Below are 18,444 nucleotides of genomic sequence, written 5' to 3'. Positions count from 1 at the left end.
CGGCGGCCGGCACCGCTGCCGGGCGCCCGCCGGCCGGCGCCCCCGGCCCGGCACCGGCAGAGATTGCGTGCCACTCAGATCAGACGGGTTATCTGGCCGCCCGCGGGGCGGAGCATCGTCCCTGGCGCCCTGAGCGGGCCGGCGGCCAGGGAGGTGCGCCCGCGGCGGGTACAGGTGCACACCGCGGAGAGGGCGCCGCTCAGGCGATGAACCGGCCGCCCGGCAAACAGCGGGAAGGTCATGGGCTGGGAGATAAGGGGTGTTTACCGGTAAATGGATGGGACGGCGTCAGGTGCGCGCGGCCAGACCAATGTTATGCGCCGAGGCTAAGTGGTGAAGCCGATTTATTGGAGTCAGGCGAGAGTTCACGGCTGCGAGTTTAATAAATTGCACGGGGCGCTTATTCAACGGTAGGCTGTTGCTAAGCCGGCTGTTTGAATCCCCAATGGGAAATTATGGACCGAGTGAATAAAGACAGGAGGTAAAACATCATATCATAAACATCGTTCTATTTCAGGTTACCCGTAAGGTCTTTGATGTTTTCCTTCTACCAAGACTGCTGCTTGATTTGAAGGCACAGGCATGCACCAAAGCGATAAGCTAGCATGCTATTGCACATTTAGTTGCTCCTCATACCGCTTCAGCTGGATCTAAATGCGAATGAAAAGAAAATAATCACGTTCTTGCCTCTAAACCAGATTCTTCAAACTAACCACTTTGTGTAGGTAACAGCCTGAGTTGAATATGCTAAAGTCTTATCAGTAGCTCCGTCAGGAGCACGCCAATACAGGCGATGTTCAGAAGAACATTCAATAAAGTCATTTATGTCTGTATGACCAATTCTGCCCAGCCTTCTTCCAGGAAAACCCTTCTCTCTGTGGTCTATGCACAATAAATGCACATTTTCTCTCCCCGACGATCCAGTTACCGTCACGCGAGGCTGGCCGTTCGGCCGTGAGCTGTGCGGTACAGTATACCTTCAGGCGCAAACGGTCAGTGCCATCTATCAGCGGAATGCCGCCCCAAGCCATGGATGCATGGACGGAGCAATATCGAGAAAAGTGGCGCAGCTATCGGGCCCACGAAATCGACCAGCGTCCAGCAGATTTAGATTCTGAGTCGGATAACTCGGGGCTGATGAACCTGTACTGAGGCTAGTGGCGATTGTCTCAGTCAGCTACCGCTAGTCTCGAGTGAGATAAATCGATGATCGTGAGCTGATAAATTTCACAAACACGGCGCTATATTTAACATGCCTCTACTAACGAGTCTAGTGACAAGATGATGATAAGGGTGCTGTAAATTCCCAATATTATGCGAGGTGATCGACAATACGCCAGCTATCATAAGACTCATGATGCATGTCTCTTTCCCTCAAGCGATGATTGCAGCGAATGAGAAACTGCATATATCGCATTGTAATGCTACCTAATTGTTACAGTGGCTCTCCGTATCCCTTCCCACAAAAATTCTACAATGTTAACCATAAAAGAGCCTAGAGAGGAGCTTCTGTGTCTTAGACAGGAAGCTTAATTAAAACCAGTATAACGCCTTTTGGGGCGACTAACGGAGCAAGCGAGAGGGTGAGCCTTGCACGTGCGAAATTTCGAGGGGGTACCTCCAGCTGACTTGTGCACGGCACCCTACTAACCGGTCTCTAGCGATGTGCCAAATTTGAGCACAATCGGCCCAGCCGTTCTCGAGATCTGGAAGCGGCACCCTGCACGTGCGCACGTGCAAAATGGGTCCCAACTGACTTGTGCACGGCACCCTACTAACCGGTCCCTAACTATGTGCCAAATATGAGCGCCATCGGTCCGGCCGTTCTCGAGATCTGGAATCGACCCCTGCACGTGCGCACGTGCAGCAGCACCCCAACTCTGGCACATGGATATGCATTGCCTAGTGGGTGCCTATATACATGCCAACTTTCAGCGCAATCGGCCAAGTAGTTACCGAGATATTGCAACAATTACAAAAGTGACACCTCTTCGTTTTGCACGTGGCACGTGCATAAGGGGTCACCTACATGCATCAGGAATAGTCCAATACTTGGTAGAAGGAATGAAGCTACCCTACAAAAATTACCGCGTGTAAATCGGTCAAGTGGTTGCTGAGATATAAGCGTCGCAAAATCGTGACCACGGCCGGCCGGCCGGCCGCTCATACTCAGAAATTTCCGTTAATCTAAGGAAAGACTCCGCTCGCTTCGCTCGCTCCGTAATCATTTTGTCATGGACAAGTACTGATCTGCATCGAATATTCATGTTATTTCCCTGCGCATTTTATTAGACGCGTTGAAAGTTGTTATGGGCTAGAACAAGAGCAGCTTGTCAGTAGCTTGCCTTTTTGTAGTTATCCATCACACTCAGCGAAAAGAGACCTGCCTTATCTGTCCCCAGGCCAAAACCCATCTTTATCGACTGAAGCCACCCTCCCGGCGCGACCCATTCATCAGTGTTAGTCCGGCGAGCGGTGGTCTGGACGGCGGACACGGGAGCCGCCAGTTTTCCCCGGTCTTGTGCCCGGCAGCTGTTTCGGCATTATATAGATTATAGAGTATCCATGGTTTGTCTCGGTGGCCGCCGAGCTGACGGCCGCAGAAGCTCGCCTTACACTCGCGCTCGTCGTTATCTCGTCTGATGAAGTGTCGCCGCCGGCGTCTCCTTTTTGTCGTCGCTCACGGCAGGCTGTCAGCACCAATCATGATGGAGCAACGTCGTCTCGAACACGAAAACAAACATTAGGCAGTCAGCACCAGTTTGCCGCTGAAGGGGTACAAAAAGCAGCTCACTGTCTGCTGAGGCAGCTGCTGAGAACACGATACCCAGTGGTAGGTGACACTGCTACCGTCTACTCGCTACAGGCTACCGGGGCGCGGCTAGATCCAAGCAGCCACCAGTTCTTTGTGATTTGACGTCTTACAAAGCAACGCTTTCAACTTTTCGCCCATATAGTCATGGCATAAAACCTTCGTCAACTTTTAATTGCATATTGCATATAGGCATCAATAGTTATATGCCATAAACAACAAAAGCATGTATTTCTACTATCACTCTCTTGAATATCCTCGGTCCTCTCGGTAACGAGCGCCGCTGCCAGTCCCATTAGACCCCGGATCAGCTCGGTCCTATCCACCCGCTGTCTCCCCGATCGGACCCATCTGCCCGGTCAGTCGGCCCGGCGGCTCCATGCGCCGTCGATGCGCCGCGATGCGTGTCTCTGTGCGGTGTCGACCGGGGCGTGGGGCTGGCCTGCACCTGGTGCCGGTCTCGGCCCGACCGACGACCGGCGCACGGCAGCTGCCGACACCCCTGTAACAGCTGCCACCGCCGGCTGCCGTCACCGACGCAGCCGCGCGCCGGCTGCCGTTCGAACTTCGAACGGCGTCTGTCTGCCGTCCCTGGGAGAGCCAGACTGCCAGATAGTTTCGATCCGACGTGTACTTCCATGTAATAGCGAGGGGGCCTACTAGGTCACAAGATAGGTCACGTGGGAGGGGCTGTCCGCTCGGTGTGTGTGGTGGTCTGAGCGAGAGAGAAGGATGAGGGGAGTTTTTAATGGTTTGTCGGTTGGAAAAATCAGGTCTGACAGCTAAATATGAACCGGCATATAAACGCAGTTTGCGACTGCTTACCTATGTACTTCACACATCACAGCGGGCTGGACAAAAGAATGCTCGGGGAGATCCAACCTCTCGTGATAACCCGGTTGGTTGAACCGCTTCGGCGCGCACTAGTTGTTTCCACAACGGGGATGGTCTGCGGTCGTAAGTGGCAATGGTCGCGTTACTATCCATATAAAGTCGGTGAGCGTAGCGAATTGTGCTCGGCCCGTTAAATGATCAACTTTAAATTCTGTAGCAGCCCGGATTTTCCCGATAGGATGAGGGGCACATGAGGTCAGGTCCTTTCCAACGCAATTTGTTCCGCTTGGTGTAGGCTCTGGCCTGAGAAATCTGCCGGCTAAAAATACAGATGCAGAACTAAAAACCGGCATTCGAATATTTTTAAGAAAAATGTCGTTTTTCATTTGAATATTAATGCGAAAAATAACGCGGAAAATCGCACCTATGTAGGCCTACATACGTGTGCGCTGTTTACAAGTTATATATTACAAATGTTCAACACATGAATGATCATTCAAATCAATTTTAAAAGGTAAAACAAGCCGCTAGTGGGCTTAATGCGAACCCAATCTGTGCAGCGACAGGTCTGTAATCAATCCCAAATCCAATCCCGTCTCAAAGGAATGATTATGAACCTATCGACGCCAAATGCAAATGAAAATGCCATGATTCTTGTCTGTCTAATAAAACTGCAGAAAATTGGCATATCGGTGACCAACTGACCAGATGTGAAGATTCTTATTCCTCTGAACCTTTAAAATCATCTTGCTTTAAAGGTAGTGTGCCAGCTTTCTTGGACCATATGGAGTTAATGACCCGGATAAGGAGAACCGGATTTTTAGAACTTTACCATACCTTCAAAACTCATGGAAACGTCTTAAATTCTTCAAATTTTGAGTACCCAGTGCGAAATTCGCCCCGACGGGTTGTCGGTCGTACCCCAACCACATCTCACACCACTATGAACAATAAATGCACACACTAAAATCGCTATTACCGATTGGCTCATCCAATCAAGTTTCGATAAACCCGCTCATCATCATCTCCTGCGGTTTCGAACACGCCTGTTAGGTGGCTTCTGATGCTCGTCGAGGTCGGAATTTCCAAATACGCGTGGTGCGTCGGGCCGCGCGCTCTGACTTCGGCCAAGAAAAATGCGTCAGCTGATCGTTGTCATTTCTGCCACTTGCGTGTGGTGAAATGGGGTCATAACTTAAGAGACGGCTGTTTCATATCAATTATTTTACATAAAATCATATTTCAAACCATAAATTAATGTTCGACAGCCAAATTAAAGAAACAATACCAATACAGGCTTACAGTTTAAGTTCGACATTGTGTTGTCTACGATTAGACAGCTGATAACTCATTCCCGTACGTCGTAACTCTATAATGACCTGTGCTTATTGTCACATGTGCGCCGCATTCGCGATTGTTGCCGACGCCTGTTTGCAGGTCAGCCCACTACAGTTGTTATACACATCGAAAAACCGATAAACTTTTAGGCGAAAAAAGCACTATTCCAGGCCCATTTTTGATTTTTTTTTTGCGATATTAGGTAAAAACAGAAGCTTCTTATCCTAAGAAAAAATAAAATGGGAAATCTTTGAAAGGTGGCACACTACCTTTAATGAAAGAATACAACAAGGAAGTTGGAAAGGAATCATCAACAGGCATAGGCCGCTTTATTCTTTTGAACCTGAAACAAATTACGACCACGTATACCTACCTACCTACCTATATGCCGGAATACGAGACGTGGCTTCGTGATTCATCTAACTTTTCAATATGGCAGCGTATGCCGCTTAATCGCTGCCAAAATCGGACAATATCTTTTATCTTAGTCCTATGATGAATGGTTACCTGTGCTTTCCTCTCCTTCATACAATCGCCTTGCTGATATGCCAGCCTCAATGGCTTTGCACATTCCTCTCCTCTCGCATAATTGAATTTGCACACAATCGCACAAGCTTCCGACATGGTACCGACATGCCAAAGGCTTATCAGTTAAAGAATGACGTTTAGGAATAGCTTATTACCAAGCAGCTTATGCGGAATGGAATCCAGCACAGCTCATAGCTTATGCAGTTGTAACCAGGTGTTCGCAGGTGCGTGCGTTGGGTACTCGACATTACATCGGCGGCTTCTCTGGACTTTTATAGCGCCGCTCTATGCTGTGAACCGGTGCGGTCCGCGGCTGTGGGCCGGGCGTACAGCTCATATGCCGACAGGCTGGCTCGCCGGGTTCGACAGGCTGGCTCGCCGGGTTCGACAGTTGGTCGCAGCCGCCGCCGGTCCAGCCGCCGTGCACAGATGTGAGACTGTCAGCGCAGCCGGGCCGCACGCAGATGCCTCGCCCACCCCTCCCCCTCAGTGGGGGCGCACCTGGCCGCGCGCCTGGCTCGCTCCCTCCCCTCCCCCTGCGGCCGCCGGCTGCCGGGCCGCCGCGCCGCACAGCCCAGGGAGGGGTGCAGATGGCCGCCCAGTGTCACTGGTATGCGGCCAGCTGGCGAACAGTGCCGACGCGGAGGCGACGCGCTATTAAATTACTACAAATCGATTACCTATAGACAAAAGCCGCGCCACCCACTGGTCGATTTGGCGCGGTCAGAATGCGAGGAATGCGTGGTGACGCCGGTGACGCTCAGGGTGGTGACGCCGGTGACGCACCCGGGGTGACGGCGGAGGGTACTGTGACGACCCGAGACGCCGAGGGATTGGAGGGGCTCCCGGGAAGGACAGAGGGCTGAGGGTGTTTTATTAGGGCTATCGAGGAGACCCGACGCCACTGAGGGGATTTGGTGTGCTAACACAGGCTGTGTGCCTTTGGATGAAACGAAGCTTCGGCTCGGTTTGACACGCTATCTCGAGGGATCGCGAGTGCCTACCCAAAGCTGTTTTACGAGTAGCGATACGGGTTTAGGAATTTACGATAATACCGAGGCTATATAATACAATAGGAGCGTCTTCTGAATGGATGTCATTGAACTGCTTTATGGAAAACGACAAATCCTGGTAAATTTCAGCCCTGGGGATATTCCTTTATGCTCCTTGGTCCTGCTAGTTGAAGGGCACTACGTCCTACGACATGAATGTGGCTGAGTCACTCTGCCGTTTAGTTTATCGACAAAGGTAACACAGAGACGATGCAGGTGTCCGTCGGTATGTTCTGATAAGATAGCAATACGAGTACTCGACTGTCGACACTGTGTACTTTGTGCAGTGTGCAATGTGCATGCTGATAGAACGGATATCACTAGCAATGATAGATATATTTGATTTGAGACATACAATTCTACCTAGACTTTCCTGGACCTCCACGAAGGTGGCATAAAGTGTCCATTTTCTGATTTCTGATTTTCTGATCCAATGGCGGCCACAGAAGGGGAGGGAGCGGAGCCGTACCTACCCAAGATATACCTATGGGCTATGACCCGAATGGATTGAACACCCCACCATCAAATTCGACAGTTGCCCTTCCTTTCTCTCATGCCCGGCGGGGTGTGCCATAGTGGATTCGACAGGCATACTACCTCGCCGCCTTAGGCATTTAACTCTCATGGAGGCACGCTGTAGAAACTCGGTTCCTAACGGTAACTATGTTATTTGCATCCTCGCCAGAGGAAAGCGTTACTGGACAAAACAGAAGTGATTTAAATGCCGGCCACAGCATGCAAAGGGATTCTTCCCCAGATTAGTGAAATGAGCACTGAGCACGGAGCAATCTTCTTTGAACGTTCGTTCTTCCTAATAGTGTGATGTTTTGTTCTCTAAAGATAGGTAACAGTCCTCGGCTAGAAACTGCTGGTGGGGCGCTCCAGAAACAAAAAAAAGGATCAGAACTTTCCACGCATAAAGTTTCAAGACATTCCTTGTGGTTCTGACTTTCTATCGCACGTGGACTGCGCACAATGCTTACCGTCTCCTATATATCGGCTTTAGAATCTTGACGTGACCACATGGACCATGGTATAGGTATACAGAGCAGACCTCTGCTGTCTCTATGGGAGCCCGCCAGGTCCCGTGGTGTGCTCCTGAATCTCTCCGAAACGACAAGAGGCGGCGCCCGAGCTTTCATCTCGCCGCACGAGAATGGCCAGGTAAACATTTTCCCCGCGCCGTGATCGTGGGAGCGATGGGCGGCGCATTCAGCGCCGACGAGGCATTTCTGGCGCATTCAGTCGCCGGCCGCGCCGCCCTCGTCGACAAACAACTCGCCCGCGGCCATCGGGAGCCGGAAGCCCGACATAAAGACGGGCAGAGAGCGGCCGGAGCGGCCCGGTGGGAGGGTGGGAGGGAGGTTACGGGACCGGCCGGCCCCTGAGGCGGTCACCGGCCGTACCTACGCTGTGTTCACGGCGGCCGAGGGTCGGTGAGGAATGGCGGTCCGTCGCCCAGGCTAAACAATAAACATGGGCAGGTGGAATTCCAAACTGACCCAGAGTTGACTGACCAGCAGACAAACAGACCAAAACGATTTTTTATGTAAAATGATCCACAATTCACAACCTTTATGGACAGGTAAAACGATGGTCAGTAAACAAATATCTTTATAGAATTACGCCCAGCACCAAAAACATGTCAGTGACGGGACATTTAGTATTGTGATTTGTGCGCATGGAACTAATCGTTCAAAGTCCAACACAGTTGTCTGTCTACAAAAAGTGAGGAAGTAGCCGCACCGGCGAATTGCCGTGGTTGGATCATAAACGAGAGAGCGACATAACCGGAAGGCCTCCGTCCAATCGCAGCACCGTTATTTGGCCGGACACGCACTTACCTGGCCCGGCGGCCCGGGCGAGCGGCTCGGCGGCGGCTCGGTCGAGGCAATCACACACCTCTCAGCCACTGGAACAGCATCAGCGCTCAATGTTCTTCACGTGTGCTTCCTGAGGCGCGCCGAAACGAAATACTGTGTGCGAATTACTGAGTGGAAACCAATAAATGGGCGTCGGTAGGGCGGCTAAACATCACAATATCCGCGCAGTGATAGCCCATCTAAACGACCGGCACAGTGGTGCTATTCATTAGCTACACCGACCAAACGATGGCTTTCATAGACTGGCCAGGTGGCAAGATGTATGAAACAAAACATTAGACGTGTGATTTCTCTCGAAATCTTATGGGGTCTGGGGAAGAGGAAATTTTCCTCTTTCAAGCAAAAAAGCACTCAACACTTTCAGAAACATCGTTTGCAGCTTAATGTTTAACACTGAACTGGAAATATGTGCATACATAACACCCGACACACCAGATAACCTACACCCCGAGGTCATCTTGGGTCATAAAATGTCAGCCCGTAGTTTTTCGGCATTAATTTTTGAAAGGCATGCTAGAGCGATAAAAGTGATCAGATACCTTAGATACCCTGAGGGTACCAAACTTGTACTTTGATTCTCAGGTCAGGGTCAGGTCATCACAGGTCACGGAAATATTATATCATGCGTTGGTCACGTGACACATGTTTTATGGTCCATTTAGGCCATATAACTCGAATTCGATGTCGTTTGTGTCATTGGAGGTCATTTTGAGTTGAATTTAGGTCAGGTCACTTTCAGGTCAAAAAGTCAAATTTTTAAGTTAAAAACTTTTAACAGAAAAGGTGTGTATCGGATGCAGTTTGGGCTCAGGAACACGATGGTGCTAACTGCTATGCATATTGGTGCACGATGTCAAATATGTACTGAAAATTGATTTGAAAATTTTATAACTGTGAATTTTTTACTATAATGCGTATAACTTGGCCATTTTTGAAGATATTTGGCTACAAGTTAAAACTTGCTAGAGTAAATCATAAGCATGTGTTCTGTGATACCACATATATTCCGATTTTTTTCTCGAAAAGTCAAAAAGTTTTTGAAAATAAGATAAAAATGCAACTCTTGAATTTTATTATACATAAGTTTCAAAATTTTCAGAATTTTGAAAATCCGAGATTGCAGTTTGATAGCGCAGTCTATTCTGAGTCCTCTCATGCAAAGAGATTGGATCTAGTCAAAAACTGAGCTCTTGGGAGCGATTGGCGTGGTTCACTGTTTTGCGTCGAAATCGGCCGAACATGACGTCACTCTGACGTCACATTTCCGGCCGACCTATGGTAGGTACGAAGTTTATATTTTGACACAGGTGTCATATTGATGCAGCCGAAGCTACTGAAAGTTTGGCGTCGATGCGTCAAGCGATTTGGAAGCTATTGCAGAAATGACGGGAGGGTGGTATGAATAGCCCCCCTCCCCAGTGGGGCGCTAAAAAATAAATTTTATATGAAAAATACGACATAGTTCAGACTAGACGAAACGTCTACTAGACGTTTAACAGTTTGTTAATCGTCTAGACGTTTGACAAATCAGTTAAACGACATCTGACAATTTTATCTCTTATCACGTGAAGCAATTGTAAACACTGTCTACGGTGCGGGATAACAGGTTGTTAATTGTCTAAACGTTTAACAATTCAGTTAATCGACATCTGATAATTTTCTCTCTTTGCACGTGAAGGAATTGTAAACACTGTCTACAGTGCAGGATACCTAATATATATTAAACCGCGAGTAGGTAGAACTCAACAAATCTCGAGCCGATGGCGGGACGTTTAAAAGATTTTTTTCAACCTACTAGCGGTTTAATAATTGTATCCCGGTACCGCCGATATGTTTCGGGCGCTTAAAGGTAAAAAATACATGCCACTATATATATAATATATATATATATATATATATATATATATATATATATATATATATATATATATATATATATACATATATATATATATACATATATATATTTATATATAAAACACATGCCGATAGTCTGCCGACATAATTCAGACTAGACGAAATGTCTACTAGACGTTTAACAGTTTGTTAATCGTCTAGACGTTTAACATATCAGTTAAATGGCATCTGATAATTTTATCTCTTATCACGTGAAGCAATTGTAAGCACTGTCTTTGGTGCGGGATAAGTAGCAATTATCATTATGCTCTAATTTTAGAAGCTATGCAGGTACGTGCTGTGAACCAATAAGTTGAAGAGCGGGAACATTTCGCCGTCGATTATTCCTCTTGACCTGATCCTTGCCCTGGCCCCTGGCCTTCAGCATCAACGAAGCCCTTTTAACCCGGCAGTTGCTGGGGTATTTCGCCACCCACCGTTTGCTGGGGGGGGGGGCGTTAAACGCCCCCAGCCGATAACTCGAGAACCAATAGGCGCAGCGAAACGCACGGGGCGGCAAACGAAAAAACGCGACGAGACGCTTCAGATGAGTACTTTAAAGTTGAATTTCGAGGTCACAGGTTAGGTCAAGGTCAGGTCAAACACCTGAAATCGGGCTTTCAGTAGCATGGACTTCAGGACTTCGCAATGGGCGCCTCTCGTCATAAACTCTGTCAAAACGGTGCACAATCCATCATATAAGGCCTACAAGAGTGTCAGCTTCATGCAGGGGTCAGTCAAGTATAGGTCAGGGTCAAGGTCAGGTCAACCGGGCAGGCACATATCCCCGAAAATAAAAACTGATATACGCAGCCTGTGACACATGTTTTATGGGTAATTTGGGGCGTAGAACACGATGGTGACATTCATTTTATCATATGTGTACGTGTTTGGCTAAAAAGTTCAATTTAAGAAATTAATGTATCATGGTCGTGAAGTAGTCACGAGAAATTGCCAAGATTCAGTTCAAGATTTTGGAAAATGCGGATCCATAATCAATAATCGAAGATAGCCATTTGATTGTTCATGGTATTGGCAGTCTAATGGCGTTTACGGCATGTCTATATGTCTATTCTGTGATTTTATATGATTTTTTGAACATATGCCGTTTTTGGTCGAAAACTCAGAAATCATGACGTCACTAAAACCTCGATATCTCAAAAATTTTCCGACCGATTTTTTTGAAACTTTGTCACAATAAACTTCAATCAATTCCCTAAAGGTACCCAAAATTTGGCGCGCCTGCGGCGCGCCGTTTTTATGCTATGGCCCGGAGAAAAAAGTGGGGGCGTTTAACGCCCCCCCCCCAGCAACTCGCGGGTTAAATAGTTATTTTTGACATCGTTCGAGCACCGCTTACCGCTTGTCCCTGAACCATTAAACGGGCAGCTTTCCAAATTCACTGACCGCTTCGGGGGTTAGGAACTTACCATGGGAATCATGCTCCCTTTCCCACAAGATCCATGCTCCCCTAAGAGAGGCTAATTTTAATATTACGCCCAAGATTACGCCTATGACATTGCACTGTAGAAAGAAATGAACGACCCACTATGGGATCTAACTTTGGAGGATCCCTCTCAGCTTTTACTTTTTAGCACCGGTTGGGGCTTTGCCCACCGAGCATCGGTTGCCGGTACAACCTATATGAGCCTTCGCCCATCAACTTTTGATGCCGGTCACGGGAAAACACTTATCGTCAATAAGGAAGCCACATTCAAGTCAAACATAGACAAATGCATCCTTGAGCTAACTGGGGCGTGTGTGCGCCTGGTAGCATTACGCCACCGAAGCGGAGCGTGAGGGTAGCGCCATCTAGTCTGGCATTATCAAATAGAAGAGCGACACCTACAGAACTTCACTTGTGCTGCATCGCTGCTGTAAGATGCTGGCCAAGACAATCAACTAGCAATTCATGGCAATTTATGATTTCTTTCCGATGAATACTCACCCTGATAAATGACTGAATAGATAAAATCTCACACATTCTTATTTTCTCAGCGCTGGGACCTAAATTTCAAACATTAGCTGCAGTGGCCGTTTTTGATAAAATTGAAATATAAAATTCCTCAGCTAGAAATTCCTTTGTTAACGTATCATGCCATTCGAATAACTTGCACTTACATTTCAAAACTTTTTAAATTGTTGTTATTTAGTAGCTTAATAAAAAGATCTCATAGTTCATACATAGCACCGCATGGCACGTAACAATCACGCAATCATTCCTCGCAGTTTTAATTTGCTTGTGCTCACTGCGCCACTATTTGAAACTAGAGCTCCGATAGTTGTCTTTTTCCAAGGTCACTCGTGTTTGTACCAAGTTTGTGCACTGGGAAAAAAGAAAATCTCCACCTTCAGCAACATTTCGGCTGAGACCGTGTTTGTGAATTGTGGGTTCATTTTGGGTTCATTGAAGGAATGCCGGGCTCTTATAGAAAGCACCGATAATATTCTAACCGTGCTGCTGACTCGGACTCAACACAAATTTGGGTTCGAGTTGAAGACAGAGCTGAAGGGAAGCTGCAGAGTTTCTGATTTTATAGCTTCATAACGGGTTAGTTATTGCTTTGGGACTCATTTGCCTCACTCTTGAGTTAATATTCGTTTAAACCCACAACTGAATTAAAAATGTGGATTTCATGATTTGCTATTGTCATTCCAATTCTAATTCTTTGAAGATTCTTTCTAATTCGAGAATTCAATTGAACTGATTCCCTGATTTCAATTTCTAAACTGTTAATCGAGGATTCATTTAGAAAATACAAGGATACATAACTACCTAATTGTTAGATCTGGTCACTTCTCACATTCCTTTGAAATCTAAGTAGCAAAGAATGAGTTATAATCACTTAAATCATTGACAATCAGAAAGGGTGGCTGAAGACTGAGGCAGGAGGTGTAGCAATGGCAGGTTTTTTTTTGTTTTTTTGCTCTGATGATTATCATTGATAAAATCTCTCCTATCCTTCTTTTCTACTCATTTTGTGTTTAAATTTGAATAAATGAGGATGTTTGTGTCTTTAAATATTTTAAAAAGTGAATAATTTGGATTTGGACATCTGAGGCTAAATTCTAAAATGATTTCAAATGCATCATAAGTATTCAAAGCAATGTTGTTTTTCATGAGGTGACTGAGCTAGTGTTACTCACTTCCATTGGTCTATGACTGTAGATGCACCCTTCCAATTTTAGTACATGGACTGTGCGTAAATGCATGCAATTTGCTTAGGATTTGGTGTAATAGTTCTTACAAATACTGACAGTCTATATTTTGGCCTGTCTTGTTATCTGGGTCGCCCATTTGTCTTTCTCACAGCCAGCCACTGTCAAACAGCAGCAATGCCCAGGTCAGAGCTGTTCAGGGAGCAGCGTACTTCCCTCCAACCAGTGCCAGAAGGTCGTTCTGCAGCTTAACTTGCCCATGTCTTCTGGTCTGGCACAGCCTTTTTAGGCATGCACCCCCTTGTTCCTCCAATTTGGTCTCTATGGGTGGTGCACTGTGGTTGGGTTGCTGTTCATGCAACCCCAGAAAAGGTTTTGGTGATGCTGTTGTTGCTTTCACACATGCCCAGTGCCCTGTAGTGGCGCATGGATTCTCCATTTGAACACTGGCAATGCAGAAACAATAGAATCCAGCTCCAGGCTTTCAAGAGCAATGTGTCAACCCTGTTGGGCCAGAAATTTCTGCAGAAAGGTTTACGATGTTGGAAAGGAAAGATCATAAAAAAGAGAGAATGAAGTCAATGTTTTTTCTGGAAAGTTTGCCAAAAAAACTGCTATAATTTTATATTTATTGATGTACATCGTGTGAACGCACATTGCATTGCAAGCGAAATGCAGACCATCAGTTATAAGGGATGCAAAACCAGGGGCGGTGGATTCGGGGGGGCAGGGGGGGGGGCAGCTGCCCCCTGGCAAACTCGTGGGGGCAAAAAGTATCTTTTTGCCCCCCCATAATTTGTGACAAAACTTAGTCAAGAAACACATACCTGATTCGTCTGTCGATCATCTGAAGATTAACCAGATGCCCATATACTTTATCATACGTTGCCTTCTTAAATGACAATGTTCGCGTTCAATTCAAGTTTTCCTCTCTTCAACCTAGTTTTGGAGACATTATAAGCGTCAACGTGACGCAGCGGTAGTGATGTCAATTCAGAAAACATATGTCCAATGTCTGTCCAATGTCCAATACTTACGTCGACCGTCCGTCCAAAAATGTCCAACCCGCATTTGTCCAAAGATGTCCGACATCTACGCATAGTTTCACTCAACACCGTTATTTAATTGCTTTTATGTATCGTTACCAGCTCAAAAGTGGTAATCATATCGAAAGCTAAGCTTTCTACGTGGGGTGAATGAAAAGTTTTGAGCCTAACCACAGTTACAGGTGACGCAGGTAATGAAAATTTGGTCACACATTTTGCAACTATTTTTAGATGTGTACACCAAGTTTTGAAGTACTAGTCCTTTTCGTTTCGTTTTTAGAGCCCGTTAAAGTGAAGAAGATTACGCGTTCGGTGAAAAGGGAGAAATCGAGAACTGAACTGTTATAAAGTTTGCGATTTCAAAGCCATGCCTTCATCTGAAATTAAAAAGGACCTGAAATTAAACTTTTGGTTGTGGCCCTCATATGTCACTGTTAAGTTTGAGCTGCTAATTTCAAGCAGGGCAGGAACGCGTCCAAAATGAACAAATCTCAAAACGCCGTAAATGTGACAAAATCCGAAAACATTGACCCTGCTCTAGGGTGTGGATGCTGGATCCAAGACTGTGAGCATCATATAGCGGTAAGAATGGACATCTCGCAGGACCAAGCTGGCGACATTCTTACCAATGGGCATGACATGAGAAAGGTCTCTGCTCATTGGGCCTCTCGGCTTTTGCTGCAGAGCACGACGAGAGATGTGTAATGACATTTGGAGCTAGTTGAAGCAGATTCTGAGAATTCAAAGTCACTTTTCGCTACACATGATCATGATTAACCCTCTTAGCGGCAGGGGGGGGGGGGGTTGTTTTCATCCACCCCTCATTTTTTTTTCGGGAATATCTCCGAAACCGCTGAAGCTACGATGCTGAAATTTTCTGACTTTTCCTAAAAAAATTGGGCACGTTCCCTGAAAATTTCAGTTCATAACTTAACCAGGGGCGGCTCCAAGCACTGGGAATTGGGGGCTATTTCGTGAAGCGAGTCATTTGGGCGAAGATCACGATGCTGATGTATTATAACTGTATGCACCAGTTTACGAACAGTGAATGAAAGGTATCATGTGATAACATATACAAAGTTTGTGCATCCTCTTTTGACACGTTTTTGCTATAATAGGCGGATCCAGGCGTCCAAAAAGGGGGGTTATGTTTTACCCCCAACATAGATGCCCTGACACGCCTATGCATGACCCAATACAATTGTAGTCGTTCTCTCACAAGAAAATTTGTAACATAACAAGACCATACCACCCTTTTTAGAAACAGTACCAACAAAAACCTTATTTACTATACTTTTTGTGTACCCCCAATCTCAATGATCTGTATCCGCCTATGATTTTTGAAAATGCATATTTTTAGGATCCATGTGAATTCCTGGTTCATTCTCTATCGATCGGCAAAAGTTGCGTTAAGATTGGTTCAGAAACCTGGCCGTGATAAACAGTCTAAAATGTATCTGCAATTTGCCCGTTTTTACCCCCCTCTACCCCCCTATTGACATTTTTAATTTTTATTTTTTAGAAATGTAGATCACGTTGAGCGAAATCGAATGCCGTTTGAATTTTGAAAATCGGCCCGTTAGATCTCGAGATATCAAGGGGGGGTCGTAAACAGCCCCCCCCCCTGCCACTAATAGGGGTAGCCAGGAGCCTGCCACTAATAGGGTTAACTGTGGGTGTTTCACTTCAATCCAGCATGGGAAGAACAGTGGAGTCAGTGAAAGAACGTCTCTACTCTAATCTGAAAAATTAAATGTCAGAGTCACAACAAGGAGGAAAGTGTTCCGTAATTCGGAAAATAAATGAGATGCCTTGCAAGTGTACTTTTTCAAAGGGTCTTACTGTAATTGGGCATTACTAGGATGAACCACTGATACACCTTTGTTAGAAAATCAGGAAGATCAGAAGGGCAATCCTGACAAAATTGGTCGTGTTTCACCAGGACAATAAATCAGGGTATTTTTCACTGGTTGCAATGTAAACAATCAATTACTGAGCCTTCCAAAGTATCCCAAATTTAAATCTTTTAAACAGCATTGGCATCCTTAGGGTGTCTATTTCTGTCTAAACTTAAAGAAAAAACTTACTGGATGACGCTTCACAAAAAATAATGACGTCATTGACACCGCGAGCACTTACCCAAAATAGCATGATTCAAGGCGCTATAAAAGTGAGGAAAAAAGTGCTAGGACTTCACAATTTTGTGTCCATTCATATCAATAGTGGCAAAATGTGTGACCAAAGTTTCATTAATCTGCGTCACCTGTAACTATGTTAGGCTCAAAACTTTTCATTCACCCTACGTAATAGCTAATCAATGTTAAATACGATTTCTTTATAAAAATGTTGAGGTGTAGCAAGCGATTGTCCAAAGCTGTCCAAAGCCTGCTGTCATTGTCCAACCGAATTCCGAATTGGACATTGGACAAAATCGGAGTTCCGAAGATTCAAGTTCCGATTGACACCACTACAGCGGCAACCCAGGCCTTCAGTGACCGCTTACAGGGGCGACGGATACGGAGCGGCAGAGGAGGCATCGTTCTCTAAGAAACTTCTGGAGGAGGGACAAACGTATATTCTTGCCCCTTCATAATTTGTGCCCTAAACATGAGGAAAATTTCCATAGCCTGATATTGCAGGCTGCAGCTATGCGCTCCTACAGTTTGTCCAACGGTGCCTTTTGAATATGTGTAAATGCTAACCATTTCCGCTTTATAGCATTTTTTGTCTTTTCAGATTCGATTTAGAGATATTTTAAGTGTGCAAGAGACGCAACTCACACCATCAGTGGTCGTTTGCCGCTATTTTGTACCTACATGAATGCCAAATCGCAAGCGAGCGGAGACGGAAGGGCTAGCCATTCGCTTGCGGGTAGTTAGGACTGATGAGCGCTCGTAATGAGCCACTCCCCTGATTTTTTTTCGAGCGCAACAGTTTCCAGTGCAAGTAAAATGGTAAACGCCGAGGTCGTACACATGGACCACATTGACCACGGTATGACACCCAAAGGCCAGTCATCAGAGATCTGCTTTGGGCATTCGGAGCCTTGTGTGGGGCCAGTGTAAAAACTGGATGTTCACAGTTCAGTATCCGCTTTATTTCAGTATTCACTATTAAATAAGTAAAAAATTAACGTTGGAAACTTTTGAAGGTTAGGGCACTGATCATTAGTGGGGTCCCCTCTGGCTAAAGGCTGGCTATAGAATACAGAGCATCGAACACGAAAGCAAAATCTTTTTAAAGGAAGGTTAAACGGAAATCGAACGTAAAATGAACAGAGGGAATGGTAACGAGTTACCTCATTGAAGAATAGCGCTCGCCTTCTTCAAAAGGTTTGGCACCGTTCTTCAAATCTGATTTGCGATCGGGTTATGGGCTATGGCACAATTTTTCCCATTGGAGCTTTTTTCTAATACAGCAATACGAAAATCGTTACATCGTCCACTGGCAGATCCAGGGAGCGGCTATATAAAGCAAAAATTTACTCCCCCTCCCCTTGCATCGCCCGAAATAGACAAAACGTACCTTGTTTCCTAATAATACAACTTTTATCAGAATGTTTTTTGCTTTATACTGTTCAGCAGTAGGTCCGTAAGGAATCGAAATCCGAGGAGTTTCTGGATTTTGGACACTTGGGGGGGGGGGGTATGTCCCCTACAGCGTCGAAAACGCCTTTCTGGATCCGCCTATGACATCATCTCGACTGGGATCTTGCCCCCCCACGCCAAAATCGAATCCGCCGCCACTGTGCAAACTCAAAATTATCAGTTATTATGAGAAGTCATGCTAGCAACTCAGATTGCTCACGCACACGCTCGAGTGACGAGAGGTCATTTTCCCACAATGTTGACGACCCGGTATCGACAGGCCACCAATCGACCTCATTGGCACAGACT

General features: G+C 46.1%; 1 protein-coding gene across 4 annotated transcripts in view; it reads left to right on the top strand.

Annotated features, from left to right (window-relative positions):
- Positions 1–12,661: 12,661 nt before the first annotated feature.
- Positions 12,662–18,444, top strand: part of LOC122383033 (probable phosphorylase b kinase regulatory subunit beta) — a 56,257-nt gene continuing 50,474 nt past the window's right edge. For 3 of the 4 annotated variants that reach the window (XM_043369091.1, XM_043369093.1, XM_043369090.1), the window contains exon 1: positions 12,686–12,894. The gene's annotated coding sequence lies outside the window, so the exon portion shown is untranslated. Of the gene's footprint in view, positions 12,895–18,444 lie in introns of all 4 variants that reach the window. The other variant, XM_043369092.1, reaches the window with a different exon arrangement.

Source organism: Amphibalanus amphitrite, unplaced genomic scaffold (genome assembly GCF_019059575.1).
Source record: "Amphibalanus amphitrite isolate SeventyFive unplaced genomic scaffold, NRLGWU_Aamphi_draft 000153F_arrow, whole genome shotgun sequence".
NCBI lineage: Eukaryota > Metazoa > Arthropoda > Thecostraca > Balanomorpha > Balanidae > Amphibalanus > Amphibalanus amphitrite.
The sequence above is the reverse complement of the archived record's forward strand: the minus strand, read 5'-3'. Positions and strand labels throughout refer to the sequence as shown.